Source organism: Xenopus laevis, chromosome 4S, assembly GCF_017654675.1.
Source record: "Xenopus laevis strain J_2021 chromosome 4S, Xenopus_laevis_v10.1, whole genome shotgun sequence".
NCBI classification, from domain to species: Eukaryota; Metazoa; Chordata; class Amphibia; order Anura; family Pipidae; genus Xenopus; species Xenopus laevis.
In genome coordinates, this window is record NC_054378.1 from 16,602,128 (window position 1) to 16,611,685 (window position 9,558).

Sequence of the window (9,558 nt, forward strand, 5' to 3'; positions counted from 1 at the left end):
CTATAGAAATAAATAATGAAGACCAGCTGAAAAGTTGCTTAGAATCAGCCATTCTATAACATACTAGAAGTTAACTTAAAGGTGAACCACGCCCTTTAAAGGGACGTTTGTTCCTGTTGGATTTGCACAGAACTAACAACCAAGAATAAAATATAGTTAAAACCTAAGAAGCGAAACTCCAAATGCAAATGGGATATTATCTTTAATTGGACCACAATTCCCAGCATGCTCAGCAGTAATGGAAACAAAACCCATAATGTAAAATACTAGGATTGGACTCCATCTCCCAGCATGCTTAGCAACCATGGGCTCTGCAGATGAGTATAAGCCTGTATAAAATACTAAGTATGCCTCCCGAGTCTTTAAACCCCAGGGAACTATTTGATAAAGCATTAACTCAAGAGTGCAGTCTCAATGGTACCCTGTCAATTCCACATTTACTGGCGCATACGGGGTTAAGGTCTAGAATCCCCAACTGTTTGTAGAAATAGAAAATTGTTTATAAACATTTTTCTGATGAATTTCTGCAGAATAATCAGCGCAGACGGAGTTGTTTCCCTGGGGCATGTAAAAGCCACATTTTCCCAACAAGTCTTTGTGACTGAATGAGAAAATCTCGTTTATCCATTCGTAGGGTTACTTTCCCTTGATTTTGATAACAAGGTTACAGATATATAGAAACATTGGGGTAACAGTAACCCTGCTATTGTTCCAGGGGTACCCAGGACACAAATAAGCACTCACCCCAAATCTCCCCCTAACTGGCCTTCAGGCTGGGCCCCCTTAGCTCATAACAAGGTTACAGATATATAGAAACATTGGGGTAACAGTCACCCTGCTATAGTTCCAGGGGTACCCAGGGTACAAATAAGTACTCACCCCAAATCTCCCCCTAACTGACCTTCAGGCTGGGCCTGCTTAGCTCATAACAAGGTTACAGATATATAGAAACATCGGGGTAACAGTCACCCTGCTATAGTTCCAGGGGTACCCAGGGTACAAATAAGCACTCACCCCAAATCTCCCCCTAACTGACCTTCGGCCTGGGCCCCCTTAGCTCATAAGAAGATTACAGATATATCGAAACATTGGGGTAACAGTCACCCTGCTATAGTTCCAGGGGTTGTTCAGAGAAACATATGATGAGATTACAGGGGAAGGATTAATTAATTTGATTATATATTCCTCTGTACTTCTCATATATATAGTTCTGAGAGAAGAACACGGAGAGCTAAGCCTTCTGTACTACTACAGTATGAGCCCCCAGGCACTGTGTGTATTGAAGATACTGTGGAAAATAATTTATTAAAGGGTTTGTTCGCCTTTAAAATATACCCTATTCTTAGCAACTTTTCAGTTGGTCATCATGTTTTAGTTTTTTTTTAAATTACTTCTTCTTCTCCTTTTTCTAGCTGTCTGTCTATATGGGGTCACTGACCCCAGCAGCCAAAAAGCTATTGCTCTATAAAGCTAGAATTATGTTGTTAATGCTACGTTTTAATACTTATCTTTCTATTCAGGCCCTCTACTATTCATCCTCCAGTGCCTCCTTGAAACTGCTGCCTGGTTACTAGTGTAAACTGGACCCTAGCAACCAGACAGCTGCTGAAATTCCACACTGGAAAGCAGCTACATAATGCAAAAACCCCAAAAAATGAAAACCAATTGCAAATAGCCTTAGACTATGAATGTGTACATTGGTATAGGGAGTAAAATTCTTGGCTTGAAAACAGCTGACATCTGATATATTGTTTCAAGTGTCAGAACCAACAGTACATGAAGGGGAAAGATTTGCCTTCTTATTTGCTGTTTTTCAACACTTTCGGGCTCCACATGATGGCAGACCTGTGAATCATGCATAACATTAATGTAAATTGAATTCTTGACTGGAGGACAGCTAACAGCTGTAACATTGTTTTAAGAGTCAGAACCAGCAGTGCAGAAAGGCACATATTATACCGTAAATTGCAGTTATCTTTACGAATCACTTTTTTTTTTGTAACAGAAGCCCAACTGAATGAGCTTATGTCAAAATGTGTGGGGCTGGGTATTTATTTTTTTGTTTTTATTAGATATGGATGCCACCCTGTGTAGACTGTCAGCTCTTATTGACGCAGTCATCCTTCAGCTTAAGTCTGTAAGAGCTGAATGGCAGCAGAAATTCCCCTTTATCTATCTCCACGGCAGACTTGCTGCTACTAATTGTCCTGCTGAAGGTAAACTGTAATGAGTCAGAACTGACTCATAGAACCTGCCCGGCTGCAGAACAATTCAAAGGCCTCTCAACACTGTGGGTCTCGGTGCCGGAATTCTGTCCGTAATGCTTATGGAAGCCAATGCAAATATTCAAGACAAGGAGCACAATAGTTCCCCTTTAATGAGAGACCCATATCCTGTCACTTGTGATTTTTGGCTGAGATTCGCTCCCTTCCCTCCTCTGCGCTCTCGGCTGTGACTGCCATTGCCTGAGATGTTGGTGCTACTAACTGGCGGGTAATTAGGCTCACTGTGGGCAAAACGCGTGGGCTCTGATTAGATTTGTTCTCTGGGCTGGTAACGTCACAGGCACTTGTCTTTTCGCAGAGCTTCCCATTTGGGATGGATAATCTGTGGGCACAAAGTACCCTTTGTGGGTAGAGGATTTATAGAAGGAACATTTTCTCTAAATAAACAGCCTTGTGCTGCTGCCGGATCCCCAAGCAGTGCCAGTCCCAGGGGCTGGGAAACAGATCGCTCATTGACTGGCTATATGCTCTGCAGGAAACACAATGCTCTGCGCTGAGCACAAGACATGGCTTGTACTTCATACATGCACTTTATAATGCCCAAACACACTGCTTGTATAGAATGTATGGTGCAACACGCACATGTGCACAGCATGGTGGACCTAACAGCGGACTGCTGTTGGCTACTCATATCTCACTGCGCTACTTACGGAACCTTTAGGACACGGCCACTCATGGGCGGATTTTCATAGCGGACACCCCTAAGCCTGATTCCCTTCATTGCCCCCTCCCCATCATTTGTGCACATGCACAAATTTTCATCATCAGATCCAGAGCACTGGGGATTGGGCATGGTTGGGCATGACTTACCCCAACAAGATATTTTTTCTTCCCTTCCCACCCACCAGTGGCATAACGAGATGATACTGGGCCCCACAGCAAATTCATTTTAGAACCCCCAAAAATCCAGAGATTGTCATGTTTTACCAATATACTGTATATTGAAATTGCTCATTAATTAGAGCCTCATGGGGCCCCCTATACCTCCTGGGCCCCTCTGCAGCTGCAGGGTCCACTTCCTCTGTAGTTACACCCCTGCCACCGATGATTTATTCAAACACATGACCTTACCAGGACCCCTGTCCCCGCCTACCTGCAGTCACATGATCTGCCCCCCCACAGGAACATGCCATATATATATATATATATATATATATATATATATATATATATATATATATATATATATAATTTAAAATACCCAACATGAAGAGCATGATATTTTTTCCAGCCTGCCCCCTACCCCCGGACATGGGCTGCACATGCTCTCCTACCTGTCAGCCTTCAGGTCACATGCATGGTGTCCCTGGTGGGCCCTATTAAACCATTCCCCTTTATAGGGCATTCACCACTGCCATATTTACAGGGTTTAGTGGGTGAGAAAAGCATTCCGCCAATGGGAGTTAAAATCAATAAATAGACTTTATTTTGTGCTATTAAAATAACAAACAGGCATCAGTTACAGATGTATTTCCTGCTTAATGACATGTGTAGTCACCTGACGCGTTTCATGCCTCTCTCTGGCACTTCATCAGAGGTGAGGTCACAGGATATCCTATGCCTTACATCCCTGTGTCCATTGAAATTGTCAATCATTTAAAATATTAGCAAAACTAAAATTTGCATATCACATGTCATATCAGTTACAACAGTTCTTAAAATAAATTATCTAACACTTTCAGAACAAATCAAACATGGTTTAAGTACGATGTAACATACATATATTAAAAGAAGCAGGTTACTTCCCAATCATTGTTAAGACATGTGGGTGCCGTGTTTTCAAAGTAAATATCCAAAATACTGGTCTATGATTCTTTTAATATCTCCTCCCCGTGGTCCTAGTTTAATACTCTCTATGCCTTGAAATTTAACTTGACTGAAATCACCCCCATGTTCATGCATAATGTGCTTAGCTATGGCTGAGATTATTTTATTAGTAGGATTTGTTTCCTCTAATTTAACCAAGTCTATGGGTGTAAGGTGCTCCCTAGCTCTTTCTTTGAGGGATCTATATGTTCTACCCACGTATTGTTTACCACAATTACAGGTGGTTAAATAAATGATGCCTCTTGAATCACAATTAATATAATTATTTCTGGGAAATGTTTCTCCTGTTGTATTCCTCTGTACCCAATATGTGTTTGCACACCTTGCACCTATTTTTCCCACATCTGTAAGATCCTTTCTTTTCTAACCAATATTTTTCAACTCCTTCTATTTGTCTAGTTTTAGGTCGATATAAGCTAGGAGATACATCACTAGAGATGGTCCTACCACGTTTGAACGCATATTTCAGTTTGTCTTTATTCGATCATTCACCACTGGCATCCGTAATGAGGCAAATATATTGATACAGGTATGGGATCCGTTATCCGGAAACCCGTTATCCAGAAAGCGCCAAATTACGGAACAGCTGTCTCCCATAGACTCCATTATAATTAAATAATCCAGATTTTACAAAATTATTTCCTTTTTCTCTGTAATAAAACAGTAGCTTGTTCTTGATCCCAACGAACATAAAATTATTTTTTATTGGAAGCTGAACCAGCCTATTCGGTTTATTTAATGTTTATATGATTTTCTAGTAGACTTAAGATATAAAGATCCAAATTACAGGAATATCTGTTATCCGGAAACCCCCAGATCCCAAGCATTCTGGTAAAAGGTTCCATGCCTGTATTTACTTGTGTACCAGGCCATATTGCCCTGACCACTGAACTTCCATCAGCAGAAAAGCCTCATATGTGCCAGTCCTAGATTTCCTAGATGTTCCTCACACTGTCTGCTCCTCACTCCTTGAGCCCAGAGCTTCTCCTTCTTTCTGCCTAGGTACAATCTTTCATTTCTTGCCTTTGGGTTAGCAACAAAATGCATAGCTATGTGATGTCACTTGGCCCAAAGCAAACACTCTTGGTACTGGGTCTCCATAACTCAAGCATCTTTTCTACCAAACCCCGGGGGGGGGGGGGGTCAAAAGCTTCTAACAGTGTACACAACCCATCACTGGAACTTGGATATTGGAAATGTCAATGTCACGTTCGGTATCCCACAACCCAGAGTTAACCCCAATGTCCCGGGCTCGGCTCACGCTTCAGCCTCAAACCGCCGCCTTTCACTTCGGGATGAGCCCTCCGCTACTCGGATGCCGCCAGGTCTTAAAGTGAGGGGACTAAGAGGACTACAACTCTGAGCGAGCAAGGGAACCTTACGTAAATGTATATCAAAGTCCAGAAACAGGCCAAGTCAAAACCAATCGGAAACAAGGTACGGAATCGGTAAGAAGTAGAGTAGTCGAGGTCACAGGCCGGGTCAGTAACAGTCTTGGGCGAAGTACAAAATCGGGATCCAGAAAGCGTAGTCAGAGGAAAGCCAAAGGGTCAGGGCAGGCAGAGATCAATTACAGGAGTCAGGACTATCCGGAAGGTCAGGAGAAATCAAACAGAATCGCACCCAGGAACTGAAAAACTAGAACCTACGTTGGGCAATGCAGACACTGTGCATTGCCTTTTTATTTTAAATTTTGGCGCCATTGCATGCGTCGCAATGACGCCAGCGCGTCTGCGCCATGACGTCAGCGCGCCTGCGCGAACGCGCCTGCGCCTTTAAGACCGGCGCATGCGCGCCGCGCACTCCCTAAGGAGCCGGCGCCTGAGGCCTAGAAGCGGCGGCTGCCGCTCGGCGTGACGGGCGTCCCCGCCGTGGGGGCGGCAGGCGTCCCTGCCGTCCCACAGGTAAGTTTGTTACATTACCCCCCCCTCCAGAGGGGGCCACTGGACCCCTAGACTTGTTGGGAAACCTAGAGTGGAACTGCCTCACCAAGCGATCAGCCCTTACATCCGAGGCAGGAACCCAAGACCTTTCCTCGGGACCATAACCCTTCCAGTGAACCAGATATTGAAGTTTACCTCTAGAGATACGAGAATCAACCAACTTGTGAACTAAATATTCAGATTGCCCCTCAACAGAAACAGGAGGAGGAGGAGAAGTCTGACGTACCACTCTAGCAGGTTTTAAAAGGGAGACATGAAAGGAATTAAAAATCTTGAGTTCGGGAGGAAGATTTAACCTGAAGGTACAAGGGTTAATAATCTTAGATACAGAAAATGGACCAACAAATTTGGGACCCAGTTTGGCCGAAGGGACTTTCAAAGAAATATTCTTAGAGGACAGCCAAACTTGATCACCAACCTGATATTCGGGAGACTCTCTTCGCTGTTTATCAGAAGCCCTCTTCTGAGCAGCTACTGCAGAAGATAAAGACTTCTGAACCTCCTGCCAAACCTTAGAAAAGTCCTGAGTAATAGAATTGACGGCAGGAAGGTCACAAGAATCAGAAAACGAAAAAACCCTGGGATGGAGACCAAAAACAGTGAAAAAAGGAGACCTGCCAGTGGAGGAGTGAATGGCATTATTATAGGCAAATTCGGCCCACGGAAGAAAATTAACCCAAAGTGACTGATTGCAGGAGACGTAACATCTCAGATACTGTTCCAGGGTCTGATTTGTCCTCTCAGTCTGACCGTTAGTCTGAGGATGGTATGCGGAAGAGAAAGACAAATCAGTACCCATTAATGAACAAAAGGCCCGCCAGAATTTGGACACAAATTGAACCCCCCTATCAGACACAATATTAAGAGGAGCCCCGTGAAACTTGAAAATATGGACAATGAAAAGTTCAGCAAGGGTCTTGGCAGATGGAAGGGTAGGGAGAGGGATAAAATGGGACATTTTACTAAAACGATCCACTACTACCCAGATGACCGTATGACCCTTAGATGGAGGTAATTCCACAATGAAATCCATGGATATATGAGTCCAAGGTTTCTCGGGAATAGGAAGTGACTGCAGCAAACCCTGAGGTAAAGATCTAGAAGGCTTAGAACGTTGGCAAATTGGACATGAATCAATATATTTGGCAACGTCTTGTCTTAGAGTCGGCCACCAGAGAGTACGAGACAATAATTCACAAGTCTTCGCACAACCCAGATGACCAGCCACTTTGGAATCATGGGATTCGTGAAGGACAGCTTCACGTAAATTACTCGGAACAAATAACTTGCCCACAGGAATATTAGGAGGAGAATCTACCTGAGCATTTGACAAAGAAGTAAAGAGATCCGGACTCAGGGCTGCCACAATCACCTCCTTCGGAACAATAGGGACTGGCCCCAAATCCTCCCTAGGTTTGGAGACAAAACTTCTAGAAAGGGCATCTGCTTTTACATTCTTATCTGCTGGCCTGTAGGAGATGAGAAAATTAAACCGTGAGAAAAATAATGACCACCTGGCTTGCCGAGGATTTAACCGTCTAGCAGATTCAATGTATAATAGGTTTTTATGGTCAGTGAACACAGAAACAGTATGTTTGGCACCCTCAAGGAGATGTCTCCATTCCTCGAATGCTAATTTAATGGCCAATAATTCCCTGTTGCCAATATCATAATTGACCTCCGCTGAAGAGAATTTCTTTGAAAAAAAAGCACAAGGATGCATCTTACCGGAGACAGGATGTCGCTGAGACAACACAGCACCAGCACCAATCTCGGACGCATCTACCTCAACAATAAAAGGTAAGGAAGAGTCAGGGTGCCGGAGAACTGGGGCAGAAATAAAGGCTTCTTTCAAAAGATGAAAAGCCTCAACCGCCTCAGCAGGCCAAATACTCGGGTCAACCCCCTTCTTAGTTAAGGCAGTAATCGGAGCCACCAACTTAGAAAAATTTAAAATAAATTGTCTGTAGTAATTAGCGAATCCTAAAAACCTCTGGACTGCTTTCAATGAAAGAGGTTGTGCCCACTGCTGAATTGCTTGGACCTTAGCGGGCTCCATCTCAAGACCTGTTTGAGAAATAATGTATCCAAGGAAAGGTACAGCAGAAACCTCAAATAAACATTTTTCAAGTTTTGCATACAAATGATTTTGCCTTAGCCTAGATAAAACCTCACGAACATGGGCCCGATGAGAAAATAAATTTGAAGAAAAAATGAGAATGTCGTCTAGATATACCACGACAAAACGGCCCAAAAGATCACGGAAGATATCATTGACTAGTTCTTGAAAGACAGCGGGGGCATTGCATAAACCAAAGGGCATAACCAGGTATTCATAATGCCCATCCCGGGTATTAAAAGCTGTCTTCCACTCATCCCCCTCCCTTATCCTGATTAGATTATAGGCGCCCCTTAAATCTAACTTGGAAAAAATAACAGCTCCCTTTACTCGATCAAACAGTTCGGAGATTAAAGGGAGGGGGTAACGATTCTTGACCGTGATCTTGTTTAACCCTCTATAATCGATACAGGGTCTAAGGCTCCCATCTTTCTTTTTGACAAAGAAAAAACCCGCCCCCGCAGGAGAGGAAGAAGGTCTAATGAACCCCCGCTCCAAATTCTCTTTAATATATTCTTCCATGGCCAAGGACTCGGGAAGAGAAAGTGGATATGTCCTACCCTTGGGGGGAGAAGACCCAGACAATAATTCAATGGCACAGTCGTAAGGTCTATGGGGGGGTAGAGACTCAGCTGCTTTTTTACAAAAAACATCAGAAAAGGCAGCATAACAGGGAGGGAGACCTTTTAAAGAAGTTGCAGCCAGAGTTTGACCAACCTTAATACAGGAATGTTCACAAGCAGGGCTCCAATTCAAAATCTTACCAGAAGGCCAATCAACCTGGGGATTGTGACTCTGTAACCAGGGAAGGCCTAAAATGATTGGAGTCTGAGGGCACTCGGTAACGAAAAAAGAAAGAGACTCGAAATGATCAGACATGGACATACAGATGACTTTAGATTTGGTAGAAACTAACCCAGAACCCAAAGATCTACCATCAATGGCAGACAACCTGAATGATGGAACCTGTGGTTCGCAAGGGACACCATGTTCCTTAATAAACCCAAGATCCAAAAAATTACCCGCAGCCCCCGAATCCAAAAAAGCAGAGCTCTGCACACAACCACTGTCCCAATTCAAACGGACCGGAATTAAAATTTGAGAAGACTGGGGAGTAGAAACGACATCACCCAAGCAAGACTCCCCAGACCTGCTTAGGCTCTGTCGTTTCCCGGCCTTTTGGGACAGGTGTTGCGAAAATGCCCTTTATCCCCACAATACAGACATAACCCATTACTCCTCCTACGGACCCTCTCAGCAGAAGAAAGACGAGTAGAACCAATCTGCATAGGTTCTTCAAAGGGTTGAGGAAAAACTTGCGGGATATTGGAAACATTTACAGAAGGAGGTGAGATATTGGCAACCTGTTCCTCCTGAAGTCTCT